Raw genomic sequence first — 19,987 nt, forward strand, 5'->3', positions numbered from 1 at the left:
CGAACCCGTCATGTTTTCAAGCCCGATTTTGTTTTCGTTTCTCTCTCTCTCTCTCTCTCTCTCTCTCTCTCTCTCTCTCTCTCTCTCTCTCTCTCTCTCTCTCTCTCGTGGTCGAATGTTGTAATATTTTCAGGGATTTCAGGTGTTACATTTCATCCATTCGCAGTCATCACTCGCGGATTGAGAGTTGTACTGGAGTGAAGTGAATCATAATGTTGAGTTGGTGTTAATGGCGCCGCAGCTCATAGATTACTACAACCTATTGAAACGTAATCCATCTCTCTTGTGTTTTGAGAAGAATTGTAACTTACGACACTGGAATTGAGGTATCGAAATCGTGTTTAAGTTAAGATAAATTATAAAAAAAAAGGAAGAGGTCAGAAATAAATTAATCGAGTTAAAATAATCTAGTGTATGTATCTAAATAGTAACACAAACATATGGCACCGAGGCCCATAGGAAGGTAAACGAAAGCTACACGACATATGTTTAAATCTTGTTCAACTCCAGATACAGATATTGAAGAGTTAGTCAGGATATATTGCCAAAACTTGTAAAAATGTATAAATTTTAGTGCGGCTCATATCAAAAAACCCACACTGTGCCGCTAAGAAGAGCTGAAATATTACTAAAACTTATGAAACAAAACGAAAAAAAAAACGATGCAAGCCCCATTAAATACTTCATAATTCTGTTCAGTTCCAAAGGCAAGTGTCCACAAATAAATTAAATCACGTTAAAACTTGCTATAGGTTAAGATATCGGTAAGTGAAGCAATGCAACGCCCATTTCCGCTACAGGTGTCGAGGGTCAGGCTGGCTCAGGTGTCGCAGCACGGCAGGTAGAAACGCCTCCTGACTCGCCTTTCCTAAAGTGAACGAGATACGTGATTAGATTCTACGTATGTCAAGCATAAGACGGGGGCAGTTACGAGTGTTAGTCCCAGATGATTTGAAAGGGGGAGAGAGAGAGAGAGAGAGAGAGAGAGAGAGAGAGAGAGAGAGAGAGAGAGAGAGAGATACAAACAGACAGACAAACTAACTGCCTGACTTAATAACTATGATGGAAACAAAATACAGGTGTACATAAAGGCAAATGACTATTCAGAGAGAGAGAGAGAAAGAGAGAGACAGAGAAAGAGAGAGAGAGAGAGATGAATGGATAATTATACATGCGTTAATCATCAGTTCTCTCTCTCTTTTATGGAGCATCTGGAGCATAATTAAGTGTCTCCTCTCGCTGACGGGGGCTGGAAAAAGATAGAAAAGAGAAAATGCTATTAATATGTCACTGAACACCACTTAGGAAGGCGTCAGCAGGTGTCAGCAGGTGTCAGCAGGTGCCGTGTGTCCAGCCACGGGAAATGTGAGACAAAATATCAAACTTGCACACAGATGGCGCCACTTTGTCAGGAGGAGGAGGAAGAGGAGGAGCACGTTGAAATATACAAGGAAGAAGGAAGGAGTAGATAGGTATGAAGGAGTAATAGAATATGATAAAGGATGATAGTGTAGAGTTTGGTTACTTTTATTTGTATTTTTCTGTATTGGTCTCTATTCTGCAGTTCGTTCGTTGAGTGAGGGAGAGTTGAGAAGAGGGAAGCATTACAGAGAGAGAGAGAGAGAGAGAGAGAGAGAGAGAGAGAGAGAGAGAGAGAGAGAGAGAGAGAGAGACAAAAAGTAATATTTATTTGTATTATTGATGTGACTTCCCTTTTTTTTCCTCCTTTTCTTTCCTTCAGTTTAAGTTTCTTCAAAAATATATTTGTTACTGTTGTTGCTGCTGTTAATGATGACAGAAAGAGAGAACACACACACACACACACACACACACACACACACACACACACACACACACACACACACACACACACACACACGTCCGGCACCTCACCCTTGCACATTAGGGACTAACCTCACCGCGCCACAAATATATTACTCGCTATAAACAACTTACAGGTAAAGTTAGAAGATATTGCGAGCCTTGTCGGGCGGCGGCGAGATGCTGCTTGATTTAGAAACGGGAGGAGGAGATATGGCGGAGGCAAGGCCGTATGTAAATCTGGAGGAAAGAGGAAAGAGGGAGAGGAGGCAGGAAGGGAGGCAGGGAGAGGGAAGGAAGGAGGACCGACCCAGGGAGGACTAGGGAAAAGGAAGGCAGGAAGAGAGGGAAGAGAGGAAAGGAGGAAAGATTAATAGAAGGAAAGGAGGGTGAGTAAAGAAAGGTTCTGGGAAAAAAATAGAAGAGAGAGAGAGAGAGAGAGAGAGAGAGAGAGAGAGAGAGAGAGAGAGAGGAGAAGAGAGAGAGAGAGAGAGAGAGTGAGAGAGAGAGAGAGGGTGGAAATTCGTGTTTTCGAGGAAGGATCAATAAGAAGATAAAATGGGCAGAGGAAAAGAAAGGGAATGAAAAGTAGAAAAGAAAGAAAAAATATTATTACGTAGCATGAATTTTGAAACCCTTCCCAAAAATATTTATAGATAACATTCCAAGTAAATAAACAAATAAAGAAAGTTCCTATAGAGTTTTGACCTCTACTGAAAACTTGGCGGGAAGATTTTCAATAGATACTCCTTTATTTTTGTACCTGAAGTGAAGAATGCTGAGACGTGAAGATATATGGAAAAGCAGAGCAACCATAGGCATACTCTCTCTTAAAGATTTTTTTTTTTTTGCTGCAACACTCTTAGAAAAAATCTTAGAAATTAAGTCTTGATTATCAGTAGTAGTTATAGTAGTGGTAGTAGTAGTAGTAGTAGTAGTAGTAGAGTAGTAGTAGTAGTTTATATTTTTTTTATTATGAAACACGTAAATAATGAAACAGTCAATTTAGTGCACTTAATTAAAGAAAACCCACGCTCTCTCTCTCTCTCTCTCTCCTCTCTCTCTCTCTCTCTCTCTCTCTCTCTCTCTCTCACTCTCTCTCTCCTCTCTCTCCTCTCTCTCTCTCTCCTCTCTCTCTCTCTCTCAACCCCTCGCCTCCTCACACTTCGCATTACATTCCAATAACATCACGTCACTCAGCCTCACTTCTTTCTCTCATTGCAAGCTCCTCTCTTCCCCTCTTGTGCCATTGCCTCTACTAATCACGCTCTCTCTCTCTCTCTCTCTCTCTCTCTCTCTCTCTCTCTCTCTCTCTCTCTCTCTCTCTCTCTCTCTCCTCTCTCTCCTCTCTCTCTCTCCCCTTAGCCCCTTGCGTCCCCTGGGCCATCGGATCCCCTTGGAGCATTGGGGGGAGTTTCCAAACCTGTCTTGCGTGAAATGACCAAGAAAATTGAGTTCAAATTTTAGGATGGACCATAACGTCGCTTAGTTTAATTATACAGTAAACGGAAGAATGGCACGTAAAACCTTCCCTACGGTTAACAAGGGGCCTTGGAATTAGAATCGGAACCTCCTCTCGTTATAGGGTGAGAGGTGGTAAGTTTATCACAAGACGCTGCTCATTCCTTCCTGCCTTCCTGCCTGCCTGTCTGTCTCTCTGTCTGTCTGTCTGTCCGTCTGTCTGTCCTCCTCATCACCCTCCCCAACGTCCTTTCTTCCAGCACACGACGCATTGGTCCAGGAAGGTTTGATCTTTCGCCGTCAGTTATTGGTCAGGAGTGCACTGAGGCGGTGACTGGAACGGATGGATGGGTGAATGGATGGATGGTTGGGTGATCTGGTGTACATGTGGTGATGTGGTGGATTCCCTTCATGGTCGCCTTTTTGGAGTGTAGTGACGGTGTGGTGTGTGTTACAGTGTCTGTCAGATGTTAAGCTATTCACGCACTCACTCACTCACTCACTCACTCACTCACTCACTCGTTCACTCCTCCACTCACCTTGAACATAAGTGCGGTTGTTGAAATATGTATAAATGTTTACTTTCTCAAGCACTCACTTACCAATCCCTCTTACTCAGTGATTAATGTCATCCGATGTTTAGAAACTCATACACTATCACTTTTACTCATCTTATTCGTTACTTGGCTACTACGTATTGTCAGGTCAGATATTTATAAGACATCATACTTACCCAAACACACTCACCCTCCATCTCATCGTTAAACTATCTTATCCAGTGCTCAGTTACTCACACTTACTCTCCCACTCAATTTAATCCGTCACTCATCCATGTTTCCCTCACAGCGTCAAGCCACTCGTACCTCCATCACCCCCAGGCCACTCCACAACACAGGGCGGCACCTCCACCCACTCCTAGGCCACTCCACAACCCCGGACGGCACCTCCACCCCCTTGAGCCACTCCACAGCACATCCCCACCAGGTACACTCCTCCACATCTCCCACACTCCCTCAGAATGGCGGGTGTTACGTAGTGCCAGCTTGGCTCTCCGCTCAGGGCCAGGAAGTGCCATTATTATATGCATATATACATGAAATTCCCCCAACGCCTCGCCTGTGTGTTTGTATTCATTGTTTTCACCGTAACAAAGCTCTTTACATGCATTGTGTTCGCACCAAGACGCTACGCCGGGCCGGAGGGTGAGGCGAAGGGGCTGCCGTGAGAAAGAGAGCAAGAAGGGGCTAGGAAGGGACCGGGAAGGGACTTGGAAGATATTATAGAAGGGCAGGAGGAGTTAAGAGAACCTAGGGAGGACGGAAGGGACAGGGAGTGGCTGGGACGGGCTGGGAGGGGCTGGGGCAGGCTGAGGATGGGTTGAGATGGGCTGTGGCTGCTACAACGAGCTAGGGAGGACTGGGAGAGACTTAAGGATGCCAGGGACGAGTGAAGAATGGGAGAATGTAGTAGGGAGTGAAGAGGACAGAATGAGCAGAATAAGGATACCTGATGGAATATTAGAGACGCTGATACCTTAAATAGAGAAGGATTGGAATTGAGTAAGCAAGGGAGAGCTCTGGCCGAGACGAGATAAGAGAGAAGAGGGAAAAGTTAAGGGAGACAAGTTGGATAGGACTACGGCGCATGAGGACTGAAGCGATAAGGAGCAAGTAAGTCTCTACTGTAGTGACTCAAGTTTTTAGTGCTTCCTTTATTTCATCCACCCCCACAGTACCATCCATGTTTATACTTCCACATGCATTGCTTCATACTCACGGCGGAGCGGCGGCCGGGTGGTCAGCGCTCGGACGTGGTAATCTCTGAGACTGAATTGAGTCCTGCCGGAAACTGCAAGTACGTTAGCTTAATAGATAAACGAATATGAAGACAGGAACTGTGGCATGTAACTCAGGCGCTGTGTACTGCAGCTATGTAAAAATATAATCATAGGTAAATATAATCATAATTTGACTTCACTCATTCGCAGGTAGATAAATAGGGAGATAGATTGATAGATAGATATAGATATGCAATTAGGTGGGTAGATAGGAAAGTAGACTGACAAATAGATAAATAGATAGATAGCTAGATAGATAGATAGATAGATATGTGGATAGGTAGATAAGTAGATTGACAGATAGATAGATAGACAGATAGATAGATAGATAGATATTCAACTGGCTACATGACTGGAATAGACTCAGTAATCAGGTTGCCAGTGTAGAGTCAATAGGGGACATTAAAAAAATATCAGAGATTTATGGATAGGGATGATAAATGAACACAGGTACGTATGGATATTTCATACAGGGACCACCACGTGTAGGCTTAGTGGCTTCCTGCAGCTTCCCTTGTGTTCTTAGACTATACACCACACTACAGCGTACGGCCATATCACACCAAGCCACCCAGCACCGCCCTTTTAGCACCACAGCCTACGGAGGGGTGACGGAGGTGCCTTCCCTATGAGGAACTAAAGAGGCAGATCAGCACGTGTTGTCCTGCCCCCTTTACCTCGTCTGCTACCCCGCCAGCGCCGCCTACACACTGCTCACGCCTCCATAACGGGCTAAATAGGGCCTGTGCACGGGGACTCGGCATACTGCTAAATATTCATAGTTTTAAAAGCTTGTCCTGGGAGGAGGGGGGGGGAGGAGTGGTGCCAGGGACGTAGAGAGAGAGAAAGAGGAGAGAGGGAGAGGACGAGGCGAGGGGGTTAAGATTCCCTATTTTCTGTGCCACTACCCACGCCTTCTCCAGGGAAATTCCCCCGCCGGTGTCCAGGAGGCACGGTGGGGGGGGATTAACGAGGCCAATTTGTTGCCGCTAAATGCTGTATAAATAATTAACCATCCTTAGCGCCCCGGCCCGCTACAAGGAGAAGGCGGCGGCGCGGCAGAGAGCCCTCCGCCTCCATCTCAGGACGTAATTTGTTGTGTTGAATCACTTTGGAATATCATTTTAAACTAAGTTGTTTATTCTCTTATTTACGGTGTCACTTAGAGAGAGAGAGAGAGAGAGAGAGAGAGAGAGAGAGAGAGAGAGAGAGAGAGAGAGAGGGGGGGGGGGGGGAATGCTTCAGGGAGAAAACAGATTAAAATATAAGTTAGCATGAGCCACGTAGAAAGAAAGGTTTGCGAATTATTAACGCGTTGATTAAGGAGAATAGAAGAAAAAAAAAAGAGAGAGAGAGAGAGAGAGAGATGGGGAGCAATGCGCAGAGTGACCGAGCACGAGTGTTTACTTATTCAAGACCAGATGAGAATTTTAACACCTCTTCCGGCCAGTTCAAAATGCAAGGCTGAAAGCTGAAAAATGACAGTCAATTTACGTTTGTCCATAGCCGAGTGTTGCAGACAGAGGTAGAGAGAGAGAGAGAGAGAGAGAGAGAGAGAGAGAGAGAGAGAGAGAGTAGGAGGAGGAAGAGGGAGGAAGGGATAATGGAAGAATAAGAGATAGAAAAACAGACAAAACAGGCAATATTTATCACCTGTATAATTGATTGCTACATTACAGGTGTGTTAATAACCTTCTTTTTTTTGTGGGTAGTTTTGATCTCAGCTTTTTTCCTTTCCTTTTTTTTTTTACTTACATCCTCTTTTTTTTCCGTAAGATTTTTATTAGGTACAAATAAACTTTTTTTTATATATTTGTGTATTTACTGCAAACATTTTCTTTTCTTTTTTTTATGTTTTATATCTTTCTTTTGTTTCGTTATTTTATCATTTTTTTTGTCATATTCTGCTTTTAGTTTTGGTCTCTCTCTCTCTCTCTCTCTCTCTCTCTCTCTCTCTCTCTCTCTCTCTCTCTCTCTCTCTGTTCCTGTCTCTTTTTTTCTATCGCATATTTTTTTGAGGTATTTTGTTTGTTTTATTTTGTCGTGTTCTGTTTTTTTTACTTGGGTTTTCGTCTCTCTCTCTCTCTCTCTCTCTCTCTCTCTCTCTCTCTCTCTCTCTCTCTCTCTCTCGCTCTCGCTCTCGCTCTCCCATTTTTTTTTTCTTTTTGTGTACGTCAAAAATAAAAAAAAGAAAACGGTGCTGCGGTCCGTCACAAAAGCGTCACGTGGCCTCGCGCTGAACGCATGCGGTGGCGCTTCTAGATTAGATTAGTGCAACTTGATTGGCCGCCGTGTGATCTGTTTGGATGGAGGCACGGGAAAGCCACACTATTACCTCTCTCTCTCTCTCTCTCTCTCTCTCTCTCTCTCTCTCTCTCTCTCTCTCTCTCTCTCTCTCTCTCTCTTTTTCTTGCTTTATTATATTTTTTTTTATTTATTTTTTGTGTCCATCTGCACGGCTGTCTGTATGCCTCTGTGTTAGTCTTTGTCTGTCCATTCGTCTCTCTCTCTCTCTCTCTCTCTCTCTCTCTCGCTCTCTCTCTCTCTCTCCTCTCTCTCTCTCTCTCTCTCTCTCTCTCTCTCTCCTCCTTTCTTGTCGGTTTCCAGTTTTTATATATATTTTCTTGTTTTTTTTCATATTTTCTTTCTGTCTCTTTATTTTTTGTCTATATGTATGTGTGTATGTCTCGTGCTTCTTTATTTTCCCTTGTTCCTTCTCCTACTCTTTTTTTTTATTTTTCTAAGATTTTCTTTATTTCTCCATCTTCTGCTTTAAATGTGCTTGTGTTTCTTGTTTTGTTTCACTTATTTTCTTTTTTTCTTAGTCGTTCCTTCAGTTCTTGTTCGTCTGTCTCGTCTTTGCAGCTCTTGTTCCTTTTCCTTTCCTCCTTCCTCTTTCCTCCTCCTCTTCCTCCTTCCCCTCCTCGGCCACCCTGTCAGTATTCATTACCAGTGTACCCAGACTCGCCTATAGAGGATCCCACGAACGCTTCCTCCCCGACACCAGGTTACCGGAGTGACGCGGGAACACAACACAACCACATACTCCTCGTACACCCAGGGACGAGAAACTGAGACGCTTGAATGAAAAACAAAGGTACAGGCAAACGTGATGACTTACTGTTCAGAGGCATAAGGTTTGGCGTTCCACAAAGAGGTTAAATGATACAGTAAAGGATAAATAGGTGTGTGATGCGAAATTTTGCTACTTGGACGTAGAAGGGAAGAAGGAATGCCTGTTCACGCCTGCCATTCTCGTCCCAAACTGTGTGTATGTAGCTGTGATATCATCAAGGTAATTTTGTTTATTAATTATTCCCCATATGACTCGCAACAAATCGCAAACCAGTTTTCGCGCGTAGCAGTTAAAGCTATCAGGAGAAAGCCCGTCTTGTCCTGCACACATTGACGTATTGACAAACCAAACAATGCATCGGTTCCAGGAAAGTTTCGAGTTACTTAGAAGGAAAAGCCTCTTTCGAAAATTATCTTCAGCCTTCCCTCGAGTTTCTTGGCGTCCCCTCTCCTCTCCTCGCCCTCGCTCGCCTACCCTTCGGTTCCCGGAGTCATGCTTAACACACTGGCTTTCCTTCTTGCAGCTTGGGCTTCCATACACTCCCTCGCGCTGCTGGTGCTGGTTCCCTACCCCGTGGCGCCTCGGTAGCTTGAAGGAGGCGCGGGCGGCGGCGGGGCAGCGGCTTTTATCCAAATTTATCGAGTAATATCCTAGTGCGTATAACGGAAGCCGCCTCGCAGGGAGATCCCGGCGGCTTATTCAGTTAATTACTATTCATCACATACATCACCTGATTAGGCGAAATTAGACGAGTAAATCATGATTAGGGTGTAATAAAAGTTCATTATGGCTTTTTCTAATACTCGTGAGATTACTTACTGCGCTGTAATTTAAATTTGCTTTGTATTTGCATAATGCGAAGAGACTAACCCGGCGGAGTGATGGAGGCCAAGGGTGTGTTGGGCGTCCCCGCGTGCTCCTCAGCGCCCTGCCTCCTCCTCCGCATCCTCATCCTTCTCTTCCTCTCCTGGGCTCACTTCCTTATCCTCCTCTTCCTTTCCTGTGCTCCTTTCCTATTCCTCTCACTCCTTTTTCTCTTCCTCTTCCTTTCTTGAGTTCCCTTCCTTCTCCTCCATTGTTGCTCTCCCTTCTTCCTCGTCTTCCTTTCCTGAGCTCCCCTCCTCCTCCTCCTCTTCCTTTGTTGCTCTCCTCTTCCTCCTCCTTTTCTGCGAGCCCTTCTTCCTCCTCCTCCTCTTCCTTTTCCTGTGTTCTTTTTATCATCGTCTTCCTTTCTTACGCTCCCTTTCCTCTCCTCTGTTTCGTCTCCTTTTTCTTGTAAGTTCTTATCTTTCGTGTGATCTCTCTCTCTCTCTCTCTCTCTCTCTCTCTCTCTCTCTCTCTCTCTCTCTCTCTCTCTCTCTCTCTCTCTCTCTCTCTCTCTCTCTCTCTCTCTCTCTCTCTCTCTCTCTTCTCTTCTCTTCTCTCTCTTCTCTTCTCTTTGTCTTCTGTTACTTTTCTTTTTCTTTTTCATCTAGTTTTCCCTCTGACTTTTCATTATTGTTTGGTATTCTCTCTCTCTCTCTCTCTCTCTCATCTCTCTCTCTCTCGTCTCCTCTCTCTCCTCTCTCTCCTCTCTCTCTCTCTCTCTCTCTCTCTCTCTCTCTCTCTCTCTCCTCTTCTCTTCTCTCTGTTACCTCGTCTTTTTCCTGATCTTGTTCTTGAAAGTTGAAATTTGTTGCTGTTGTTATTGTTGGTGGTGCTGGTGGTGGTGGTGATGGTGTGGTGGTGGTGGGTGGCATTGGTAATGGTGGTGGTGTTAGTTTCTTAAGTTACTCGTATGAGAGAGAGAGAGAGAGAGAGAGAGAGAGGAGAGAGAGAGAGAGAGAGAGAGAGAGAGAGAGAATGAAAAATGTGTTGCGAAACATTTTATTACACACACACATACACACACACACACACACACACACACACACACACACACACACACACACACACACACACACACACACACACACACACACACACACACACCAGGCAAGAGAAAGAAGCAGACGAACAAGAAGAACAACAAGAACACCAAGATCAAGAACAAGATTAAAAACGGTGATAAATTACAAATACCAAGAGACAAACACACACGGACCACTTTTCCTGTTGCCTGGTTTAAACTTACGCTTCTGTTATTCTTGTGTTATTATCATCACCTTATTTTTTGTAACACGAACGTAATATTTGCTTTCCATTTTGCCGGGAGAGCCATTTTGTAGGACGGAGGGAGAGTAGGGGGAGGAGAAGGTAGAGGCAGGAGTAGAGGAGGAAGAGGAGATGGATGCGAGTCAAGAAAAGTAGAGAAAAGTGTAGAGGGGGTAGAAGGAAGAAGAAGAGAGGGAATGAGTGGAAGGGTAGAGAAGATAGGGAGAAAGATGGAGGAAGAACAGAGACTAGGAGGATTTGTAAAGGGAAAGAGAAGAGTAGAGAGCAAGAAAGAAGAGGCGAAAGGACAGAAATGCGAGTATAAATTCCTGCAGGCCCATTTAGTCTTCTGCGCCTTCGTCAGGTATTTCAATATAAGGAAGGGAGGTATTTAATGTGTTTTTCATCCCAAGGTGGAGTTATGGTGGTGGTGGTGATGGTGGTGGTGGTAGTGTTTGTATTCTGGATGAAGCGGCGGCGATTACAGATGTGTTTATCCGCCTTAGGTGATGCTGACTTAAGAGCCGTGTGTGTGTGTGTGTGTGTGTAAGTGTGTGTGTGTGTGTGTGTGGTGTGTGTGAAGATGGAAGGTCCTTGTAAGGTGTTGTTTCCCTTACCTCTTCTTTTCTCCTCCTCCTCCTCCTCTTTCTTCTTCCCTCTCGATCTTACCTCACGTTGCTTTGTGTTGACTTCCACACTGATAATAAGTGTGTTACCTTCGAGAGAGACCAATACTCTCCTCCTCCTCTTCTTCCTCCTGCTCCTCCTCCTCCTCCACCACCACCTCTTCCTCCTGAATTTAGTGATAGTGGTAGGCAGAGAGGCGGGCACAGAGACACAGAAGAGCAACAAAAAATAAAACGAAAGAGAGGAAGAGTAAGGGGAAGAAATGGAGCAATGGTAATAGTGAATGGGAGAAAGGGTGACTAGTGATGGTACTTGGCTAGGATGGAGATGAGATGCGTGGGTGAGGAGAGAAGGTGCATAGGGTGAGAGATACAGTGTGTTGACGGGTGAGATGTCCAGATGTTACAGGATGTCCAGAAGTTACAGTCAATTACGGTGAGTCAGCTAGAGAAACAGAATGAGATTGACTGAAAAAAATTGTTAGTTAGTGTGATTTAAATTTGCTAACCTTCCCTGTTACATATATCCATCGCCTCCTCCTCCTCCTCTTCCTCCTCCTCCTCCTCCTCCTCCTCCTCCTCCTCCTCCTCCTCCTCCTCCTCCCATAATGCTGCGCCACAAAAGTCACGATGGAGACGTATTGTGGCTGCCGGCGAAACACATCCAAACAGAAATCAAACTTAACACGTCACATGCAAAGGAGAGAGAGGCCTTCTTGTGTATGTGTGTGTGTGTGTGTGTGTGTGTGTATGTGTGGCGGTGGTTGGGTGATGGTTATTTTTTTTTCTGTTTTTTTTTTTTTTTTGCTGTTGCCACGTGCTTTGTTGTCGTTGTTGTTGTTGTTGTTGTTGTTGTTGTTGTTCATCTTCTATTTCTTCTTGTTCTACTTCTTGCTTCTTCTTTTACTCCTACTACTGCTACTACTACTACTACTACTACTACTACCACTACACAGTCTAGTACTCTTAACCACCACCCACCACCACCACCACCCCTCACCTCCTTGACAACTCTTACCTACTTCTTATCCTAAAAACCATCCCCTCCTTCTTCTCCTCCTCCTCCTCCTCGAACAGAACCAGCAGCTTAGAGAGAGAGAGAAGCAGCAGTACAGGGCCTCTCCTCTTAATGAGAACCCCCGTAACAAGCAGCGTTGGGGGACATCAGCTCTGGCGGGACACCTCTGGACACGGAAGCAGCAAGTGTTGTGTGGTGCGGAATTTCGCTGAGCCGATTAAACGCAACGATTAGAGTCATTTAAGCCCTTAATTGGGAAACTAGATGTGGCTAAACTCGCTGGTGCTGGTGGTGGCGGTGGTGGTTGTGGTGGTGGTGGGGAGAGGGAGGGAGTTGTTGTGTGGTTGTGGTTGAGAATTGTATTGGTTTGGTGGGCAGTTTACCTTTTCTGTCTGTCTGTCTGTACGTCTCTCTCTCTCTCTCTCTCTCTCTCTCTCTCTCTCTCTCTCTCTCTCTCTCTCTCTCTCTCTCTCTCTCTCTCTCTCTCTCTTTATTCAGATTTAATTTATTCTATTTCTGTTAGTCTTTTGCTTCAATTCCCTTCTTTCTCCTTTTCTTTTCCTATTTTTTTCTCTTTCTTTTTGCTTCGGAATTACTTTTATCCTTCCTCACTCCGTTTTCTCACGTGCTTTCCTTATTCTAATTCCCCATTTTCCTCTTACTCTGCTGCCACCCTCCTCATCATCATCTCTCTTATTCTTTCTCTCTTTCTCATTCACTCTTTTGCTCTCTCCTCTCCTCCTCCTCTCCTTTCCAACCTTCCCTGACTTCTCGCTTCCCCTTCTTACCTTTTCTTCCTCTTCATGTGTTTTTATTCAGTTTCTTTCATCCCCTTTTTGTATTGCTAACACTTCCATTGCTATCATCACCATTATTTTCTTTATTTTTTTTACTTGCCTTTTTACACTCTTTCTCTCCTTCTCTTTCTCCCTTTGTTTTTTTGTTTTGTTTTTTTTTTTGTTTTTTTTTTTTACTTTTTTCCTCTTGTCTTTCCTCCTTACCGTGATATTTTTTTTTACTTTCCTTTCTTGTTCTTTCCCTCTATTCTTCCGTTTCCTCTTTCTTCTCCCCCTTCTTCCCTTTCTCTTACATGTATATTTTTCACACCCCTCCTTTCTTACGCTTTCCTTCTCCCCCTTATTCTCTCTTTTCCCTCTTCCTTTCTTTCCTTTCCTCTTACCTATACATTTTTTAAGCCTCTTTTCTAACTCTCTCCCTCCTCCCCTCTTTTTTTTTTTTACCCCTTCCTCTCCTTTGTTCCTTCTTGTACTTCTTTTAAATCCTCCATTCTTACTACCATCTCTTCTTGTTCCTTTTATGCCTTTCCCTTCCCTCTCCTTTTACTCGTATTTTTTTTTTTTTTTCACTTTACCTTCTCGTTCCCCTCATCTATCATTTTCGTGACTTCAGGTACAAAAATCAATAGTCATTACCTGATCACCTGCACTTATTACCTGGCCGGCTGTGCAGCAGTGCCTTCAGATTCATCAGTAAGATTACCTGGCCGTCATTAACCTGTCCTATGGAGACGCTCAGGTGTGTGAGAACCGTGGACTGATTCAATCAAGCACGGTCTAACCTGGATTGAGAGGAAGGTAAGAGTGTTCTGTCCCATTCCTTAATAATTCTGCGGCTGAACTCTTATGTTTAATAGGCTGGAGGGGAAGGTATTTGGAGTTTGCAAGTAAGCTTTCAGGGTTCCAGTGATAGTGAAGTAAGGATTCTCCACCATCAGTAGAAAAACCACTCATAAGATCATCTATACGGAATGTGAAAATAGTGCCGGTTAGAGAACACAGTGTCTAAGAATACGAAGTTTTGGGGTCTACATTCACTTTCGTACTGGGGCGAATGGTGCGGACTGCTGTGTCGCGGCCTCGTGGATATAACAAATATATGTGAGGGACTGAATGCATGAGGGAGTGGGAGAGTGAGTGACTGAGTGAATGATGGTGAACGAATGTATTCTTGTACGAAAGTCTAAACTCGCATTCACATGATAATGATAACAATAATGATAATAATAATGATAATAATAATAATAATAATAATAATAATAATAATAATAATAATAATAATAATAATAATGTAACAACAACAACAACAACAACAACAACTTCTACTACTACTACTACTTCTACTACTACTACTACTACTTAAAAGCAAATTCATCGAAATAATCATAGAGAGAGAGAGAGAGAGAGAGAGAGAGAGAGAGAGAGAGAGAGAGAGAGAGAGAGAGAGAGAGAGAGAGAGAGATGTACGCAGGGAGGAGGGATAATACGGAGGGAAATGGGGTCATAAAGGAAAGGAAGTAACAGAAAACAGTGACAAAGAAAATGTCGGAAACAGCCATAACGAGAAGGGGAATTACTGAAGACGATAGGGCGGTGATCATTTGGCGAGGAGGAGGAGGAGGAGGAGGAGGAGGAGGAGGAGGAGGAGGAGGAGGAGGAAGAAAAGTTTTAGCACGAGATTGTTACAGATCGGGTAGCCAAGGAAAGAAAGGAGAGAGAGGAGAGAGAGAGAGAGAGAGAGAGAGAGAGAGAGAGAGAGAGAGAGAGAGAGAGAGAGAGAGAGAGAGAGAGAGAGAGAGAGAGAGAGAGAAATTTTCCCTAGATGGTTTCAATTATACACACACACACACACACACACACACACACACACACACACACAAACAAAAGTATATAACAAAGAAAACGAGAGTTAAATTAAAATGAAAACGCATCAGAGGCGCAATAGGTGAGCAAGAAGAAAGGTAAAATGGAGGAGGAGGAGGAGGAAGAAGAGGAGGAGGAAGACACGGGCAAGGAGGAGCCGCTAAACAGACGGCTGGAGCATTACAGAGAGGGCGGCGGCACAGGAGTCGGCCAGAGGTACATTTAGCCAAATTTATGAGCCTTCACCAGCCGCCCCGACCCGTCCCGGTGACATAAACTCCCAGCTAATGACTGTCATTTCAATTTGTACTATTTGTTTTTATTGATTCCAAGCCGCTATTGAGGAGGAGGGTAATGCCTGGGTGGCGGCGGCTGCTGTGGGAGTGGTGGGAAGGAAGGTGAAAAAGATGTGTCGAGGTGGGACGAGGCGGGACGAGGCGGAACGTGGCTGGCCAGGGAGGGAAGGGATGGGACGGGCCCTTCTCCTCCTCCTCGTCCCTTGCGTGTGTGAGGACCACTGGCGGTAAAGGCGAGGAGGCTCTTTGCGGCGTGGTTTTGAGGGTGTTGTAAACGATGTGGTGAAGCGAGGGACGGAGGGAGGCGCGAGGGGGGAATGTAGCGATTGGCTCCTTGGCGGCGAGGAGTGACGGTGGCGCAGCAGCAGCAGGAGGAACAGCAGCAGGACGAGGAGCAGGAGGGTTGTAAATCATTGAGGTTTGTCAGTTTGCTACGTGATGTGCTTCCTCCTTGTGTGTTTTTATGTTTAAGGTGTATGTGTCGAGGGGAGAGAGAGAGAGAGAGAGAGAGAGAGAGAGAGAGAGAGAGAGAGAGAGAGAGAGAGAGAGAGATCATAAGGACGAGTGGGTAATGAGAAGGAAAAAGATAAACCATAATGTTCTCGCTCGTCCTTCTCAACCCACAGTAATAGCACACACACACACACACACACACACACACACACACACACACACACACACACACACGAAATAGTGCGTGTGTGCGTGGTGTGTGGCGTGCTTAGTGTGTAACGTGCGTGGGAGTCAAAATCTTTCAGCAATAGCGTCAACTTTACACAGGCAAAGAAGCAAGAGAGAGAGAGAGAGAGAGAGAGAGAGTGGAAGTGGTGTGGGGAGAGATCCCTCGTCTGTCTGTATGTGTGTGTGTGTGTGTGTGTGTGTGTGTGTGTGTGTGTGTGTGGGCCCGCCTGATTCCCACATGCTTCACGGGACGAGCTCCTAATGCATCATCCGTGGTGATAATGCAGCACTGTCGGCTCACACACACACACACACACACACACACACACACACACACACACACACACACACACATACACACACACACACGCCCACACAAAAAAACACTCCTGCTCTAATGTGCTTGGCGACCGTTTCTCATGCCGGTGTGGGCCGCTTTCCTATGTTAATGAGCGATACATTCACCGAAATGGCGATAAACAAGGTAGGGGGATTAAAGCGCCTTAAATAAATATAATCCGGGAGCGGCAGTGGATCACGGGCGGCGCGAGTAATGGTGCACTTCATTAGCGGAGTCTAGAGGCGGCGCGGCGGCCAGGCCTTCAAAACGACACCCTATTTTGACGCCAACGCTGACCGCTCAATACAGCCTTGATTATCTTGTCTCGTTACCGCCAGAATTATTACACCCAACAACGACAGCAACAACACCGACAACACCGACACCACCAACAACACCGACAACAACGACGACAACGACAAAAGCAACTCCCGACGGTAACAACGGCGAGAACAAGCAGAGAGAGAGAGAGAGAGAGAGAGAGAGAGAGAGAGAGAGAGAGATTGACAGTCAGAAGTAAAGACAGACAGACAAAGAAAAGAAGAGTGAGACTTTACGACAGACACACAGACAGACAGACACAGACAAACAGACAAATATAAAGGAAAACAGACACACAGACAAGCAACAGCATACACACAGACAAACGGACAGAAAATCCTGGCGAGGTGTCATCTACCCTATCATTTCAATACTGGCCTTGTTCTGGCGGCTTAAGAAGTGCGTGCGCGTGGAGTCTTGAATCGAAAGCATACACACAGACGAAGAAAGAGTAAAAATGTCTTCTGATTGAGTGGGAGGAAGCGAATTGTCGTGCTGAGAGCGAAATATAGAAGCATGCACGCACTTCTCTCCTCCTCCTCCTCCTCCTCCTCCTCCTCCTCCTCCTCCTCCTCTTCTTCCTCTTCCTCTACACGCACACTTGTTCCTTGTGGCTTGTCTGTTTTTTCCTTCTTTTTTTTTTTTTAGCTCTGCCCTCACGCACACGCTTACTGGAAAGAGAGGGACGAAGGAGAGGAAAAGTAAATGACTCAAGGAAGAAATGAGTAACGTCAGTAGTTCAAGGAAAGAAAGAGAGAGAGAGAGAGAGAGAGAGAGAGAGAGAGAGAGAGAGAGAGAGAGAGAGAGAGAGAGTGTTTAAATCAAAGTTGTTAGATGAGATATTGATCATTAAACACACACACACGTACACACACAGGCACACACACACACACACGCAATGAGAATGAAACAAATAAGAAAATCTGAATACGTCAAAATCTATACTAGTTGAAGAGAGAGAAATGAAAAAAAGAGATTACAAATTTAGAAATACAGAATGAAAATCGTCCGTCAGTTTTCCCGTCTACTTATTGGTATTATGAAGCGTTTAGTGTTCATCTGCCTGTCTTTCTGTCTGTCTGTGTGTCTGTACGTGTGATGTATGTCTGTATGCCTTACCGTGATGACAGATTAAGCACTTTCGGCTCTTTTGTTCTTCTTTATTAAGTCATTCGTGTGTCTGTCTGTCTGTCTGACTGTCTGTTCAAATTGAGACAAATGTTGCTACGTGTAACATTTTATTGTTCCTAAATTTTATGAGCTTTTAATTCTTTTTCGTCATTTTTTTTTTTTCGTCTTTTTCTTCTTTTTTTTCGGTACCTTCAGATGACCGTTTCCCTTCCTCCTCCTCCTCCTCCTCCTCCTCCTCCTCCTCCTCTTCGTCCAGGTAATGATGCAGTTTATGGCTAACAACCTGTCATTACTTCATCATTTCCTCTCCGTCATGACTTGTTTAATAACTAACTGGCAGCCCACTCCACCATCACTGTATGTCTTTCTGCTCTCTCTCTCTCTCTCTCTCTCTCTCTCTCTCTCTCTCTCTCTCTCTCTCTCTCTCTCTCATCACTGTTGTTTCTAGTGTTGCTATTTTGTTGTTGTTGTTGTTGTTGTTGTTGTTGTTGTTGTTGTTGTTGTTGTTGTTGTTGTTGTCCTCATTATTTCCTGTTCTTTATAATTTTCCACGTATTGTATGCTTATCACTTTTATTATGTCTGTTTATTTACATCCATTTATATTCTTTTCTTTTGTACTTTTTTTATTTAGTATTTTCTCTCTTTCTTCCATCCATAAGATTCACATTTTTTTAATCCGTGTTTTTATTTACGTATTATAACTTACATTCTTTCTTAAACTTCTCTTTTATTTGAATTTCTAATCTGTTTTCATTTCCTCCACGCATAAGAAACTCATATATACTTCTTTATTTTAATTTTTCGTCTATTTTTTTTTCTTTTTTCCTCCACCACACATAAGATATATATTTTTCTCCCCCTTCAGAACGAGGACGAGGATGGAGACGAGGACGGAGGTTGAATTCTGTGTCTCCGCCTGACAATTACGAGGCCATACTTTCCCCCTCGCTCTATTTAGGGGAAGATAATTTGAGGATGAAACGGGTCTTCCTAAGTTTTCCCTTCAGACCTCACTTTGGCTTCTTCCTTTATTTCCTCTTCTTTATTCCCAGAAACCTCCCTGAAAAAAAAAAGAAAAAAATAGAAGGAGAGAGAACGCCAAATTTACTTGAAGAGGCTGCGAGAGAGTGGGGGAAGGGGGTAGGGGCAGGAGGGAGGGGAGAGGGTAGGGGATGGGGAGGGAGTTTTGGAGATATGGAGAAAAGATATTTAGTACGAGTATAGTGGTGAAGGGAAAAATCTCTGAGCTGTAAATAGTGGTAGTAGTAGTAGTAGTAGTAGTAGTAGTAGTAGTAGTAGTAGTAGTAGTAGTAGTAGTAGTAGTAGTAGTAGTAGTACATACATAAACGAACCTAACTAAGCACAAGTGAAATTTTACTTCAGTCACAATCATCACTTATCAATTTTTACTTATATTATTTTCTATCTTCCTCTGTAAGTTCTTTCTCGAGAGTGAAGAAAGAACGAGGTGAAAGAATAGAGAAAGTGATGATAAAGAGGAGAGGCTTGATTGAGGAAGGAGAAGAGGAGGAAGAGAAGGAGGAGGAGGAGGAGGAGGAGGAGGAGGAGATGTGATGTGACGTAGAGAGAGGAAGGAAAGGACGATGGAAGAGGTGGAGGGAACAGGAGGCAAAAGAGAGACAGAAGAAGAATAAAAACTTGGAAATGCTGAGGAAGGAAATAGAGAACAAAAAAATTAAATGCAGAAAGAGAGAGAGAGAGAGAGAGAGAGAGAGAGAGAGAGAGAGAGAGAGAGAGAGAGAGCATGTAAACACTCTCCAGCCAGCCAAACAGCCAGCCAAACAGCCAGCCAGACAGCGAGGAAGCCAGTAAGCCATATATTCATACGACACCAGCTCTGAATTGTAACGCATCTGCCCGGCCCGTCCTCCCGCCGTAACCAAATAGTGGTAGTAGAGAACGTATGCCCCGCCACTAACATATTCCCTTGTATATTACTCTCTTTTGGCAAACTCTGGATTATGCGACGCGCGGGCCTGATTTGCGACGCCCCACCAACGTTATTTAGTTTCCTGGGACTCGGTTGCGAAGCGCGCGAGGAGTACGAGGAGTAGGAGGAGGAAGAGAAGCAGGAGAAGCGAGTCCCTTTTGCTAACCCCTTGTGTCTGTCCTCCTCCTCCTCCTCCTCCTCTTCCTCGTCCTTTTCCTCCTCCTTATCCTTCAAATCCTTCTAATCCTCACGCATTTCTTTTCCTTCTCGTTTGCTATTGTATTTTCCAACATCGTACATCTGTTGAAAATATCGTACTCACTTCTGTAAATAATGATAATATACTTACTTGTATGTATGTATGTATGTATGTATTAGTAGTAGTAGTAGTAGTAGTAGTAGTAGTAGTAGTAGTAGTAGCAGTCAAAAGTAGTAGGCAGTAATTCACGGTTGTCGGATTAATGAAAAATATACCGTACAGAGAGAGAGAGAGAGAGAGAGAGAGAGAGAGAGAGAGGAAAGGATGACGTCATGGTTACCTGTCGTGTGGGTGTAAGGTAAACAGGTTCATTACGCAGCCGACAGTCATTTGTCACCTGGGTCTCATTAGCACACCTGATAGATTTTCGAATT

At 44.3% G+C, this 19,987-nt stretch overlaps 1 protein-coding gene across 2 annotated transcripts in view; it reads left to right on the forward strand.

The window, feature by feature from the left end:
• Positions 1-19,987, forward strand: part of LOC135111565 (homeobox protein Meis1-like) — a 618,646-nt gene that overhangs the window by 573,532 nt on the left and 25,127 nt on the right. For both annotated transcript variants that reach the window (XM_064024994.1, XM_064024995.1), the window contains exon 19: positions 4,129-4,266. The gene's annotated coding sequence lies outside the window, so the exon portion shown is untranslated. The remainder of the gene's footprint in view (positions 1-4,128; positions 4,267-19,987) is intronic.

This window comes from Scylla paramamosain, chromosome 22 (genome assembly GCF_035594125.1).
Source record: "Scylla paramamosain isolate STU-SP2022 chromosome 22, ASM3559412v1, whole genome shotgun sequence".
NCBI lineage: Eukaryota > Metazoa > Arthropoda > Malacostraca > Decapoda > Portunidae > Scylla > Scylla paramamosain.